Raw genomic sequence first — 16,517 nt, 5'->3', positions numbered from 1 at the left:
AGGGAGCCCGATGTGGGGCTCGATCCCAGGACCTTGGGATTATGACCTGAGCTAAAAGCAGATGCTTAATGACTGAGCCACCCAGGTGCCCCTCTTTTGGGTTTTCTACATAGAGTATCATGTCATCTGTAAAGAGTGAAGCTTTGACTTCTTTGCCAATTTGGATGTCTTTTCTTTCTTCTTGTTGTCTGATTGCTGAGGCTAACAAACACACTTTTAAATAACACATCAGCCAAAGAAGAAATCTCAAGAAAAAAATTAAAATGTTTTAAACTAAATGAAGATGGAAACACAACTTATCAAAATGTATGGGATGGAATGAAAACAGTGCTTAGAGAAAATTTTGTAGCTTAGTTGCATGTATTAGAAAGAAGAAGAAAAATCTAAAATCAATAATCTAATTTTCCACCTTAGGAAACAAGAAAAAGAAGAGCAAATGAAGACCAAACTAAGTAAAAGAAAATAAATAATAAAAATGAGAATTGAAATCAATGAAAATTGAAAACAAGAACCCCAAAGCTGTTTCTTTTAAAAGATCAATAATTGATAAGCCTGAAGCCAGAAAGAGAACACAAATTACTAATATCAGAAATGAAAGAGGAGACATCACTACAGATCCCATGGAAATTAAAAGGATAATAAACAATACTATGAACAACTTTATGCCTCAAAATTTGATAACCTAGATAAAATGGACCAATTCCTTGAAACAAACAATCTGCCAAAATTCACACAAGGAGAAAAGATCATCTGAATACATCCATACGTATTTAAGAAATTGAATCAATAAGTAATAACTTTCCAAAACAGAAAGCACCAGGCTCAGACAGGTTGACTGGTGAATTCTACCCAAAAATTTCAGGAAGAAATTATACCAGCTCTCTATAATGTCTTTCAGAGGATAGAAGCAGAGGGAATAATTCCTACCTAATTTTATAAAGCCACCATTACCTCAATATCAAAACCAGATAAAAACAAGAAAACTACTGACAAATATCTCTCATGAACATAGATGGAAAAATCCTCAACAAACATTATCACAATGAATCCAAAAATATATAAAGAATTATACACCATGACCAGGTAGGATTTATCTCAGGCATGTAAGGATGTTTGAACATTCAGAAATCAATTAATATAGACCATCACATCAACAGAAAAAAGAAAAACCACATGATCAAATAAGTAGATGCAAAAAAGCATTTGATAAAATCCAACACCTATTCATGATTTAAAGAATTCTCAGTAAGCTAGAAATACAAGGGAACTTCCTCAACTCAATAAAGAATATCTACCAAAAAAAAAAAAAAACAGATAACATCATACTTCATGGTGAGAAACTAGAAGCTTTCCCAGTAAGATCAAGAACAAGGCAAGGATGCTTCTTCTAACCACCTCTTTTCACCATCATATTGTAAGTCATAGATAATGCAATAAGACAAGAAAAGGAAAAAAATAATACAGACTGGGAAGGAAGAAATAAAACTGTCTTCTCAGATGACATGAGTGTCTATACAGGAAATCTGAAAGAAATGACAAAAAATCCTCTCAGAACTAATAAACAATTATAACAAGGTTTTGGGATACAAGATTAATATATATAAAATCAATCACTTCTGTATTTATTAGCAATGAACAAGAAGAATTTAAAATTAAAAACAGAATACCATTTATATTAGCACCCCCAAAATGACTTAAGTATAAATTAAACAAAATATTAAGAAATATTAATCAAACAAACTAATTCTAAAGTTTATAGGGAGAGGCAAAAGACCCAGAATAGCTAACATAATACTGAAGGAGAACAAAGTTAGAGAATTGACACTACCCAACTTCAAGATTTAATATAAAGCTATAGTAAACAAGACAGTGCAGTACTGAGGAAAGAAAAGGCAAATAGATCAAGGGAACCAAATAGAGAGCCCAGAAATAGACCAAATAGTCAACTGACCTTGACAAAAGAGAAGCCAATACAATGTAACAAAATAGTCTTATCAGCAAATGATGTTGAAAGAACTGGACATCCACATGCAGGAACCTGAATCTAGGCACAGACCTTACACATTCACAAAAGATTAACTCCAAATGGATTATGTACCTAAATGTAAAATGCAAAACTCTAAAAATCTTAGAAGATAATTTAGCAGAAGCCCTAGAGGAACTTTGGCACAATAATGACTTTTTAGGTACAATACCAAGGGCATGATCCATAAAAGAAATAGTTGATAAGCTAGATTCATTAAAATTTAAAACTTCTGCTTTGTGATAGACAATGTCAAGAAATAAGAAGACAAGCCAAAAATCAGAGAAAATATTTGTAAAAGACACATCTGATAAAGGACTATTATACAAAATATACAAAGAACTCAGACTCACCAGTAAGAAAACAAACCACACATGGAATATTCTCCAGGCTAGATTACACATTAGGACACAAAACAAGCCTCAATAAATTAGGTTTGCTTGCTTGTTTTTAATTTTACAATTTTTTTTAGTTATTCAGTTAGCCAGCATATAGTACATCATTAGTTTTTGATGTAGTGTTCAATGATTCATTAGTTGTGTGTAACACCCAGTGCTCATCACAACATGTGCTCTCCTTAATACGCATCACCCCCCTCCCTTCTGTAATCCTCACCAATATCCCTGATGAACATGGATGCCAAAATGCTCACCAAGATCCTAGCCAATAGGATCCAACAGTACAGTAAAAGGATTATTCACCATGAACGGGTCGGATTTACTCCTGGGATGCAAAAGTGGTTCAATAAATTGTAAAGATTGAAGTCATATCAAGCAACTTTCCAAACACAATGGTGTGAAACTAGAAATCAATTACAAGAAAAAAAAAATGGAAAAAACACAAACGCGTGGAGGCTAAACAACATGCTAATAAACAATCAATGAGTCAATAAAGAAATCAAACAGGAAATCAAAATATACCTTGAGACATATGAAAATGGAAACACAATGGTTCAAAATCTTTAAGAATGCAGCAAAAGAGGGAAGTGTATAGTGATATAAGCCAAATCCAAGTAAAACAAAAAATCTCCAATAAATAATCTACACTTACACTAAGTGAAACAAGAAAAAAGAACAAACAAAGCCCAAAGTTAGTAGAAGGAAAGAAATAATAAAGATCAGAGTGGAAATAAATGAAATAAAGACTACCAAAAAATAGAAAGGATCAATGAAACTAAAAGGTGGTTATTTGAAAAGATAAACAAAATTGATAAATCTTTAGCCATACTCATCAAGAAAAAAAGAGGACTCAAATAAAATCAGAAAAAAGAGGAGAAACTACAACCATGACCATAGAAATATAGAGGATTATAAGAGTCAGCTATAAAAAATTATGTCAACAATTGGACAACCTAGAAGAAATGAATAAATTCCTAGAAACATACTATTAGAAGGTAGAAGAGAGAGAGTATCCTCCAAACTGAGAAGGCACTTTGAAACTGTAAAACAACCCAAGCCACTCCATACCATTTACACAGAGTTTTACTCAGGGTAAATTACTGACAGAGGGATCAGGCAGGCAACGATCCAGGCATCTGCAAAGGTACCTCCACTCTATTCTCTGCCATGTCCAGACCTCTACCCACAGCTTTTGTAAAGTGAGGGGCAATGTGGTAAGGTCAAATTGTAGTTATCTAAAGTGGCACCATCTGTACACCAGAGAATCCCTACCAGTTAGCTAAAATGGGGCCTTCTGTGTACCTGTTATCTCTACTAGTTACTTAAAGTGGGTCCTGCTGTGCACTGGCCTTCTACACTAATTTTTCAAAAAGGGTCTTCTGTGAGCCAGTCATCTCTACTAGTTACCTAAAATGGCCACTTTAGGGAAGATCAGAACAAGCCTTCCTGCATTCTGGTTAAGGCATACATTAACTTCCAAGGGGCCTAGAACACATAGCCCCAAGGGAGGTCATCACACAAGCATGAACAAGACAGAAGGCTGAAGATGGAGTACTGTATTGTCAACACTCCTACACATACAATCTTCCAAAACTGAATCAAGAAGAAAAAGAATATGAACAGAACAATTAGTAGTAATAAAATTGAATCAGTAATCAAAAAACTCTCTTCAAACAAAAGTCCAGGACCAAATGGCTTCACTGGTGAATTCTACCAAATATTTAAAGAGTTAATACAGATCCTTCTCAAACTATTCCAAAAAATATAACAGGAAGGAATGCTTCCAAATTCATTTTATAAGGCGAACATTACCCTACCAAAACCAGATAAAGACACTACCAAAAAAGACCAATATCCCTGATGAATATAGATGCAAAAATCCTCAACAAAATATTAGCAAACCAATCCAACAATACATTAAAAAGATCATTCACCATGATCAAGTGGGATTTATTTCAAAGATGCAAGAATATACAGTTTAGTATCCACAAATTAATCAACATGATACACCACATTAACAAAATGAAGAAAAAAATCATATGCTCATCTCAACAGATGCAGAAAAAGCATTTAACAAAATTCAACATCCATTCATGACAAAAACTCTCAAAAAAGTGGGTTCAAAGAAAACATACCTCAACATACTAAAAGCCATATATGACAGACCCACAATAAGATCATACATACTCAATGGTGAAAAGCTGAAAGTTTTTTCCCTAAGATCAAGAATAAAACAAGGATATCCACTCTCACCACTTTTATTCAACATAGTACTAGAAGTCCTAGGCACAAAAATCAGACAACAAAAAGAAATAAAAGACATCTAAATTGGTAAGGAAGAAGTAAAACTGTCACTATTTGTAGATGACATGATACTATATATAGAAAACCCTAAAGAAAAAGCCATTAGAATAAATGAATTCAGTAAAGTAGCAGGATACAAAATATATACTATACACTAATAATACACAAATAGAAAAAAAATTAATGAAATAGGGCACCTGGGTGGTGCAGTCAGTCAAGCATATGCCTTTGGCTCAGGTCATGATCCCTGGGTCCTGGGATTGAGCCCCACATCAGGCTCCCTGCTCAGTGGGGAACCTGCTTCTCCCTCTGCCCCTCCCCCTTCTTGTGCTCTCTCTCTCTCTCTCTCTGTCTCTCTCACATGCTTTCTCTCTCTCTCAAATAAATAAAGTCTTTTTAAAAAATTAATGAAATGATCCCATTTGCAATTGCATCAAAAAAGAATAAAATACCTAGGAATACATTTAACCAACAGATGAAAGACATATACTCTGAAAACTATAAGACATTGGTAAAAGAAATTGAAGATGAAATAAATGAATGGAAAGATATTCCATCCTCATGGATTGGAATAATTAATACTGTTAAAATGTCCATACTACCCAAAGCAATCTACAGATTCAATGCAATCTCAATCAAACAGTAGTATTTTTTGCAGAACTAGAACAAATAATTCTAAAATTTGTATGAAATCACAAAAGACCCCAAATAGCCAAAGTAATCTTTTTTTTTAAGATTTTATTTATTTATTCATGAGAGACAGAGAGAGAGAGAGAGGCAGAGGGAGAAGCAGGCTCCCGGAGCCCGATGCGGGACCCGATCCCAGGACTCTGGGATCATGACCTGAGCTGAAGGCAGACGCTTAACCATCTGAGCCACCCAGGTGCCCAGCCAAAGTAATCTTGATAAAGAAATACAAAGCTGGAGGTATCACAATCCCAGATCTCAAACTATACTACAAAGCTATAATAATCAAAACAATATGGTATTGGCACAGAAACGGTCACATAGATCTATGGGAAAGAACAGAGGCCCAGAGCGCCTGAGTGGCTCAGTTGGTTAAGCGACTGCCTTTGGCTCAGGTCATGATCCTGGAGTCCTGGGATCGAGTCCCATATCGGGCTCCCTGCTCAGTGGGGAGTCTGCTTCTCCCTCTGACCCTCTTCCCTCTTGTGCTCCCTGTCTCTCATTCTCTCTCTCTCAAATAAATAAATAAAATCTTTAAAAAAAAAAAAAAAGAACAGAGGCCCAGAAATAACCCCACATTCGGGCACCTGGGTGGTTTAGTTGGTTAAGCATCTGCCTTCAGCTCAGGTCATGCTCCCAGGGTCCTGGGATTGAGCCCTGTGTCAGGCTCCCCACTCAGTGGGGAGTCTGCTTCTCCCTCTCCCTCTGAACCAGCTGCCCCCCATGCTTTTGCTCTTGCATGCTCGCTCTCTCCCTCAAATGAATAAATAAAAAATCTTAAAAAAAAAAAAAAGAAAGAAAGAACCCCACATTTATGTGGTCAACTAGTCTATGACTAAGGAAGCAGAATATACAATGGGTAAAAGATAATCTCTTCAATAAATGGTGTTGGGAAAGTTGGACAGCTTCGTGCAAAGGAATGAAATTGGACCACTTTCTTACACCATACACAAAAGGAAACTCAAACGAGATTAAAGACCTAAATGTAAGACCTGAAGCCATAAAACTCCTATAAGAAAATAGGCAGTAAACTCTTGGACATTAGCCTTAGCAATATTTTTCTGGACTTCTTCTTAGGCAAGGGGTAATAAAGCGGAAAAAAAAACTGGAACCGTAGTAAACTAAAAAAGTTTTGCACGGTGAAGGAAACCATCAACAAAAAGACAACCTACTGGATGAGAGAATATATTTGTAAATGATATCTCTGATAAGGGGTTAATATCCAAAATATATAAACAATTCATACAACTCAATGCCAAAAACAAACAAACAAACAATCTGATTAAAAAATGGGCAGAGGACCTGAATAGACATTTTGCAAAGAAGACATATAGATGGCCAACAGACACATTAAAAGATGTTCAACATCACTACTCATCAGGGATATGCAAATCAAAACCACAATGAGATATCACCTCACACCAGTCAGAATGGCTATTATCAAAAAGACAAGAAATAACAAGTGTTGATAAGGATGTGGAGAAAAGGGAACCCTCATGCACCATCGGTAGGAATGTAAACTGATGCAGCCATTATGAAAAACAGTATGGAAGTTCCTCAAAAAATTAAAAATAAATATACCATAAGATCTAGTAATTTCACTTCTGGTATTTACCCCAAGAAAACAAAAACACTAATTCAAAAATATATAAGCATGCCTATGTTTATTGCAGCATTAATTACAATAGCCAAGATATTGAAGGGACCTAAGTCCCGTTGATAGACAAATGGAATGGAAGATGTGGTGTATATATATATATACAATGGGATATTACTCAGCCATAAAAGAGAATGAAATTTTGCCGTTCACAACAATACAGATGGACATAGTGTATTATGCTAAGTAAAATAAGTCAGAGAAAAACAAATACCATATGACTTCACTTATATGTGGAATCTAAAAAACAAAACAAATAACAAACAAATAGAAACAGACACATAAATACAAAGAAAAACTGGTGGTTGCCAGATGGGAAGGGCCTGGGGGGGTAGGACAGAATATGTAAAGGGGATTAGGGTGTACAAACTACCAGTTATAAAATAAATAAGTCACAGGATGAAAAGTACAACTTAGGGAATATAGTCAATAATATTGTCATAACTTTGTATGGTGACAGAAGTAACTACACATATTGTGGTGAGCATTTTATAATGCATATAATTGTCAGATCACTATGTTGTACACCTGAAACTAATTTGTAGGTCAACTATAATCCATTTAAAAACTAAAATGAAAAAATGGCTGCTAAAAAAAGTTATTCATGCATCACAAAAGGATAGTACATAACAGATTTCTTTGAAGAAAATAATCAAATTATATATGAGTGTATATTATGTGTACTTTCCACCACCATGGTAGAATGGAGTGAAGGGACAACCAGAGTAAGTTAAAGTGCCACAAAGTTCTCTTACCAAGATCCACATGTTTTTTTCTTGATTAAAACTTCCCTTGGGGGGTGCCTGGGTGGCTCAGTTGCGAAGCAGCTGCCTTTGGCTTAGGTCATGATCCCAGGGTCCTCGGATCGAGCCCCATCGGGGCTCCCTGCTCAGCAGGGAGCCTGCTTCTCCCCCTCCTTCTGCCTGCTGCTTCCCCTACTTGTGCTCATTCTGTCAAATAAATAAAATCTTTAAAAAACAAAAACAAAAACTTCCCTTGGTTACTATAAGCTCTTGATTAGTTTCCAGAGTTTTGAAAGGCCTAAGTTCAACATTTTTTGCCAGCACATCACTGCTTTTCTGGAAATAGAAACTTTAAGAGGTCCCTGCTCTGCCATTCTTGCTTGTTACGCAGTATTGACTGGTATTTAATATTAAACCAGGTTTGCATTCCTGGGAGGGAAACCCACTTGGTCATGATAAATTATCCTTTTTAAATGTGGTTAGATTTGATTCATTAAACTATTTAAAATTTGTGAATCTATGTATATGAGGAGTGTTGATCTGTGATTTTCTTTCCTGTGATGTTATGGTGTGGTTTTGATGTTAAAGTAATGCTGACCTCATAAAATGAATTGAGAAATATTTCTCCCTCTTCAATCTTCTGGAAAAATTTTCATAAAATTGGTACTATTTCTACCTCAGTGCTTGATAGAATTCACCAATAAAGAAATCCAGCCCTCTAGTTTTCTTTGTGAGAGGTTTTGAACTACAAAATCACTTACTTTAAGATACACAAACATTAAGGTTATTCATTTCTTCTTAAGTGAGCTTTGGTAGTTTGCATCTTTTAAAAAAAATGTTTCCCACTTTTTCTAAACTGTCCAATCTACAGGCATAAAGTTGTTTATAAAATTCCTTTATTATCCTTTTAATATCTTCAGAATATTTGTTGATGTCGTTTGGGTCTTTTTTTTCCTTATCACTTTGAGTAAATCTTTATCAATTTTATTAATCTTCTCAAAGTACCAACTCTGGTTTTATCAATTTTTCCTTATTATTTTTTTGCTTTCTACTTCATTGATTTTTCTCTGATATTTATTATTTCCCTTTTCATGCTTACTTTTTATTCATTTTACTTTTTTTTCTATTTCTTTAAAGTGAAAGCTGAGGTCATTTATTTTAGACCTTTCTTATTTTATTAGAAAGGCTTTTAGTCTTATAAATTTCCCCCTAAGTACTAAATTAGCAGCATCCTACAAATTGTGATATGTTGCATTTTAATTTTTATTCTATTCAAAAATCATTCAAATTGCCCTTCTGGTTTCCTTTCCCCCTATGTGTTTTTTAGAAGTGTGTTATTTAGCTTTCAAATATTTGAGATTTTGCATATATCTTTTCTATTACTAGTTTCTAATTTAATTCCATTGTAAGCAGGGAATATATTCACATGATTTGAATCATTTTAAAATTGAGAATTATTTTCTGGCCCAGAATATGGTCTATCTTGGTAAATATCACCTGTGCACTTGAAAACAATGTGTATTCTGCTGTTTTGGGGTATAGTATTCTATAAAGGTCAATGAGGTCAAGTTGGTTGATAGTTTTGTTCAATCTTTTGTATCCTTCCTCATTTCCTACATACTTGTTCTATCAATTATTAAGAGAACACTGTTGAAATCTCCAAATCTAATTTTAGATTTTTACAGATACTTTCAGTTTTATACAATTTTTTAATGTATTTTGAAGCTGTTACCAGATGCATAAACAGGATTGTTAAGTCTTCTTGATGAACTGACAATCTTTTCTCCTAAAATATTCTTTGCTCTGAAACCTACTTTGCCTGGTATTAAAATAGCAATTCTAGCTTTCTTTTGACTCATGTTAGCATGGTTTATTTTCCCCAACCTTTCACTTTTAACCTATTAAGGTGGATTTCTGGTAGGCAATCTATAGTTGTGTCTTGTCTTTTTAGCCAAACTGACAATCTCTGCCTTTTAATTGCAATGCTTAGACCATTTACATTTAATGAGATTATTGATATGATCAGGTTTAAATCTACCATTTTGCTATTTGTTGTCTCCTTTACTCTTTGTTCCCTTTTTCCTATTTCCTAATTTATTTTGAATAGAATTTTTTTATGAATCCATTTTAAGCTCCAGTGTTGGCTTATTAGCTAAAAATTCTTTATTATATTATTTTGCTAGTTATTTTAAAGTTATAGTGTACATTTTAACTTATCATGAGACTACTTCCAAGTACTATCCCATTTCACCTGTAGCATACCACTTACAACAGTTTACTTCATCCCACCTTCATGTTGTTGTCTTATACTTTACTTCTACATGTTATAAATCCCACAACACATGGTTCTTATTTTTGCTCTTACATTTTAAAGAGATTTCAATAATAAAAATAAAGGATTTTATACTAACTCACACAGTAACTATTTCTCTTGTTATATTTAGATTTCCATCTATTATCATTTTCCTTCTGCCTAAAGAAAATCCCTTCAACATTTCTTGTAGTACATGCCTGCTAGTAATGAATTTTCAGCTTCTATGTGTATGAAAGTCTATTACATCTTTATTTTTGAAAGATATTTTTGCTGAGAACAGAATTGTATGTTGACAGTATTATTCTTACAGTACTTTAAAGTTGTTGCTCCATCATCTTGTCATGTGCATCATGTTCAGTGTGAAATCTGCTTTCATTTTAATCTTTGTATCTCCGTATAGAACGTCTTTTTCCCCCTGGCTTTCTTTTCTCTATCATTGGCTTTAATAAATTTTGATTATAATGTGTTCCCTGTGCTTGGGGCTTATAGTTTTCAACAAATTTGAAAAAATATTGGCCATTATTCATTCAAATATTTTTCTTTCCCTTCTCCACTTCTCTTTCAGTGACTCCAATTATACATATACCAGACTACTTGAAGTTGTTCCACAGTTAACAAATTCTCCATTTTCCCCCCATCTTTTTTCTCTTTTCATTTTGGAATGTTTCTATCACTGTCATCAAGTTCATTAATCTTTTCTTCAGCAATGACTACTGTACTGTAGTCACACCCTCTGTATTTTTTTAAAATCTCAGACATCATAGTTTTCATCTCTAGTAGTTGGAATTGTGTCTTTTGGATATTTTCCATGCCTCTGTTCAATCTTTCCTCTACCTTCCTGAACTTATGGAATACCATGATATTAACTCTTTAATGTTCTTTTATAGTAATTCATTCATTGGTGTCATTTTTTTAGTCAGTTTCAATTGGTTGATTTTTCTCCTCTTATTGGGTTGTATATTCCTGCTGTTTCGCATCCCTGTTAAATTTTTATTGAATGCCAGATATTGTAAATTTTACTTTAACAACTACTGGATATTTCTGTATTTGTATAACTATCCCTGAGCTTTGTTCTAAGAAATAGTTAAGTCACTTGAAAAGAGTTTGATCCCTTGGTCTTGCTTTTAGGTTTCATGAGGTAGAACTAAAACAGTATATAGTCTAAGGCTGATTTTGCCTTGCTACTGAGGCAAACCTTTTTTGAGTTTACTACCTGATGTCCTGTGAATTACAAGTTTTCTCATTCTGGCTGGGGAAAACTGGAACTATTCCCATCCCTATTCGATCTCTGAATACTATTCCTTCTAACCTTTTACAGTGGCTCTTGTCTCCATAAGGGTTTTTATCTTTTTGTGCTTGGAAAATGCACCATTCCTCAGTCTGTGGCTTATGGTATAAACGCAGAGCTCTGAATCTCCAGGGCTCTTAGCCTGGTAAGGCTCGAAATCCTGTTCTCCAGGTTTTTATCTCTTTTATCAGCTTTATAGGGTTTGTTTTGAAATTCAAAGGAAAGAATTTGGCTCTTCATTCTTGCTGGGTTCTTTTTTGGCTTCCCTTCACTGAGGCAAAAAATCTCAGCCCTGGAGTCTAGTTTTTATAGTATAAGGGCTGCAAGATAAAAACAGAACTTCTAAGAAGGAAAATTTTCTATAGTATTTCAAAATACAATCCCATTACACATATTTTGGTAATAATTCTTCCTCCTCCCCTTCCCCTGCCCCCTCCTCCTCTTCTTTCCCTTCTTTTTCCTCCTCCTCCTCCTCCTCCTTCATCTTCCTCCTCTTCTCCTTCTTCTTTTTCTTTTTCTTCTCATTACATGACTTAATTCCTTGGCTTTCCATGCAATACAAGGAAACATTGTCTTTGGAAATCTAAAAGAATTGGCCACTTCCAAGATCTGTTACCTGGGACAAGTTACTTCAAAGTCTCCATTACTGATGAGGGAACAGAAGGCAAGCTGAGGACAAAGCAGAAGCTGAAACCCCACAACACCCCCACCCCCCCCCCCCCCCACCCCCCACCCCCGCCACATGAGGGATCTATGTGACATTCCTCAGGCACTCCTGGCTGCCCTAAAGGGAAAACAAATAGTTAACTTATGGGGATCACAATCCTACAAGACAGGAGTCTCCCTCAGTTTACAAATGTCTTAGCAATCTACAAGAACAAAGCATTTCTATCAATGGCCTAGCTTCCAGAAGGGAATGGAGATACAATTAAATGTCCTTATAATCTGCAGCCCATTGACAGATACTTGAAGCGGGCAAAGTGTAATGTCTCCCCAGGAAGCTCCCAACTACCTTACTGTTAATGCCTTACTAGAAGGAAAAACAAACTTAACTTGACAATGGCAAGGCCTCTGGTATCCTGTGAGTCTTCTTTAACATACAAAAATCCTTTTGAAACCTCCCTTTTCCTTACCTCCCCCAACTCCCAAGTATATAATCAGCCACCCCCTCACAACCCCAGGGCAGCAGCTCTTTCTGCCCACGGGTCTTGTCCCTGTGCTTTAATAAAATCGCCTTTATGTACCAGAGATGTCTTGAGAATTCTTTCTTGGTCTTCGGCTCTGGACCTCACTTATATTCTACAACTTCATCATTACTTCATTTGTGAAATGGGAATAACAATAATTTTCATAATCCAATGAGGATTAAATGAGTTATTATGTACAAAGTACCTGCCACCATATATGATATATAATAACACCTTAATAAGTATTAGCCTTCAATAAGGAAATATTTTTTCTAGTGTCAAATAAATTCTTTATGTGAAAGAGATTTAAATATAGGCTAAAGGTTTTGGGGTGCTTGGGTGGCTCAGTTGGTTAAGCATCTGACTCTTGATCTCAGCTCAGGTCTTGATATCAGGGTCATGAGTTCAAGCCCCACACTGGGGGCTTTAAAAATATATATACATGCTAAATGTTTTATTTGGCTGATGTACGGTACATCAGGTTAACACCTGAAGATCAGGCGAATCCTCGATTGAAGAAGAGTCAGAATTTTTATATGATATGGGAAAGTATGGGTCCTTGCAGTTTTGGCTTAGAAACAGGGTTTTTTATTGTTGTTGTTTGCTTGTTTTTATTTTAACTGAAACTCAAGATTGGAGGCCATTCCTGTTTTCATGCCCCTGCTTGGGATTAGTTGGTGCAATCCTAATAGCCATCAGAATAGTATTGTCACAGAACTGGTTTTGCAAGCTATGTAATTTATTAGCTAATCAAGGTTCAGAGGGCAGGGGAGGTAGATAGCAAAAAGAAAGAAAAAGAGGCAGAGATAGAACACAAGGGAGGAACTGAAGATGCATGGTCATGTGTGTCTTAGGTCTTTTACAAAGGAAAGCAAATTACAGGATGTTAGAGATATTTCCTATTGTGTTAATGAGAATTCACTTATAGTCAAGAGAAAGGCAACTAAAACAAAACAAGAAGGAAATAGATCACTTTATTCTTGATCTGAGATCTTTTTTATAACTTTATGGTTACAAAAGTAATAAATTTAAAAAATAAAACATATAAATAGGTGATGGAGATTAAGGAGTGAGTGCACTTGTGATGAATACAGGGTGTTGTATGAAAGTGTTGAGTCACTATATGGTACACTTGAAACTAATATTACACTGTATGCTAACTAACTGGAATTTAAATAAAAACTTGAAAAGCAAAACTAAAACAGAAGTATAAAGAAGAAAAAAACAAAACAAAACACCATCACTCAAGATGACCACTATTAATGTTTTAGATTACATCTCTCTCTAGTTTTTCAATGCATTTGTAAGCCAGATACATCTAGTCCCTTATAAGCTGGCTATGGAGTCCTAGAGAATATTTCCCCATTTATTTCTCTTTAAATTCTCTCTCTCTCAAAATAAAAAATAAAAAATAAATAAAAAATAAAAGGTGAGTGGAGGGAAAGGAGTAAAGAAAAAAGGCTTTAGTAAACAATTAGACTTCACTGAAGATTTTTTAGTGGGCTGTCTCCACAGTCAACAAATTTAGAATCTGCCTTAGAAATTTTTATTCTCCCAAACTCCTCCTCAATGCAGCCTGCCCCGACGTCCTAGGTAGATCCCCTCTTCTGGCTCTGTTACCACTCTTCCCTCCCTGTAGAGCTCTTCTCTAGCATTTACTTTTGAACCTACATATATAAACTCATCATGGAGATCAATAAAACAGGGCAGTTTACCAACTTTTGAAATTGAATATCCAACTTGGAGTCTTAAACCTCACTCCAAATAGTTTATTAAGGCATTCTCTCCAAATAAGTACAAGATTCTCCCCAAAAGGCATTTAGTAAATAATATTTTCTCCATATTATTACATATATACATACTTATAACATACTTGCATTCTTTCTTCTTTTCAAAATTAATATTATCCTGTTTATAAAGCTTTGTATCCTACTTTTACAGTCTACTTGATACAGTGAGCATTTTCTATTCTTTACAGATTCTTTATAAACTCTATTTTATAGCTACATAAAATAACAATGTTAGGTATTAGGTTATATCTTGTAAAATTGATGTTTTTGTATTTCAATAACAGTCAAATATTAGCATTTTCATATGGTTCATTCTAGTAACTATTCCCTTACAGTTCAGCATTTAGAATGTTTCCCACTTTTCCTATAATAATTAATGCTATGATGAGTATTATTATATACAAATCTTTGATGTTATCTCTGGCTAAGATTTTAAGCTCTATTTCTTGAAGTGAGATCATACTAGGTCAAATTGTATAAATAATAATAATAAAGTAACCTCTTTCCATAAAGGTTGTACCAATTCTGATTCCCACTAATAGTTCAGGAGTATCTCCATCTTACTATACCCTGGACAGCATTACTGCTACTAAAAAACTGAGACTCAACAAATAGTATTTCATTATTGTTTATCTTTGCAATAATTTAATTGCTGGTGAGAATGACCAGTTTTTCATTTTCATTCACCATATATAGTATTAGTTGTGTGTGTAATTCTTCTAATTCTTCTTTGCCCAGTTTTCCCATTAGTATTATTTTCAAAATAAGGATCCCAATCCTTCATTTATCATATCTGCTGCAAATATTTCATGGCAATTTAACATTTAACTATTATAAGAGCTTCAGAAAGAGACAGGAATTATTAGGCCACCATTATTGCCCAAAGGCAAGAGATAAACTTAATTCTTCAAGTAGCTTATGGTTCTACTGCTCTAAGCACACAAGTGATGTCTATATTCTATTTGGGAAACACTGTGGTCTGAGGTAATATTTAGAAAGAAAATAGAATCCAACAACAGCTATACAGTCATTTAGTTTTACTTACTAGTTTTCTGTTTGCTCTTTTAATGTTTAAGAAAGAAACATTTTGGGGGGGCCCTGGGTGGCTCAGTTGGTTGAGCGTCCAACTCTTGATCTCAGCTCAGGTCTTGACCTCAGGGTCGTGAGTTTGAGCCCCGTGCTGGGTTCCCTGTTGAGCACAGAGCCTACTTAAAAAAAAGAAAGAAAACATTTTAGAAGGCATCATTGATTATGGACAGAAATATATGTCAATGTACCTATTTACAATCTAAATGTAACTCCAACCACAAATACTAGACAAATTGTAATGACCAGATCTTTCCTTTCACCCTTTACTTCTGGTCTCAGTTCTGCCACTAATTAGATCATTAGATATGTAACCTTGGATGAGTCATCTAACCTGTGTAAGCTTGGATTTCCCAATATGTAAAATGAGGATATTGGACTAGATGATTTCAAATGACCTTCTAGCTATAAATGTGATAATCTTATAACTATACTCCATTCACATGTCAAATATTCACTGAACATCAATTATGGTCTAGGCATCAGGCTAAATGTTGACTATTAAAACCAATTCTACCACTCATTGAACATTTACATGACAGGCACTGTGGTAAGTGTTTTACATATATTTTCTCATTTATTTCAATCTCCACAATAGTCAGGAATTAGATGCTATTATAGCAATTTTATAGCCAAAAACTGAGACCCAGGGGATTTAAATAATAGCTGGTTAGTATAAGAGCCAGGATTCAAACCCAGGAATCTCTGACTCCCAAGCCCATGTTTAACCAGAATACCATGCTGCCACCAAGGAGCTTATGGTCCAATATGTCTCAAAATGTAGTCCTCAAATCACCTGCATCAGAATGACTTGGGGTACTTATTTAGAATGAGGATATTCAGACTTTACTCAAGTTTACTGAAATCAGTATCTATGGAGTGGAGTCTATATTCTCTTGTCTTTTCTCTTGTTTTCTTTTCTTTTTACCTTTTTTTAAATTGAAGTATAATTAACATGCAGTGTTGTATTAGTTTCAGGTATAGAATGCAAATTGGTACAGCTACTATGGAAAGCAGTATGGAGGTTCCTCAAAAAATTA

Source organism: Callorhinus ursinus, unplaced genomic scaffold (assembly GCF_003265705.2).
Source record: "Callorhinus ursinus isolate GAN/ISIS: 27379988/994484 unplaced genomic scaffold, GSC_fseal_2.0 scaffold49, whole genome shotgun sequence".
NCBI lineage: Eukaryota > Metazoa > Chordata > Mammalia > Carnivora > Otariidae > Callorhinus > Callorhinus ursinus.
This window is presented reverse-complemented; position numbering follows the sequence as displayed.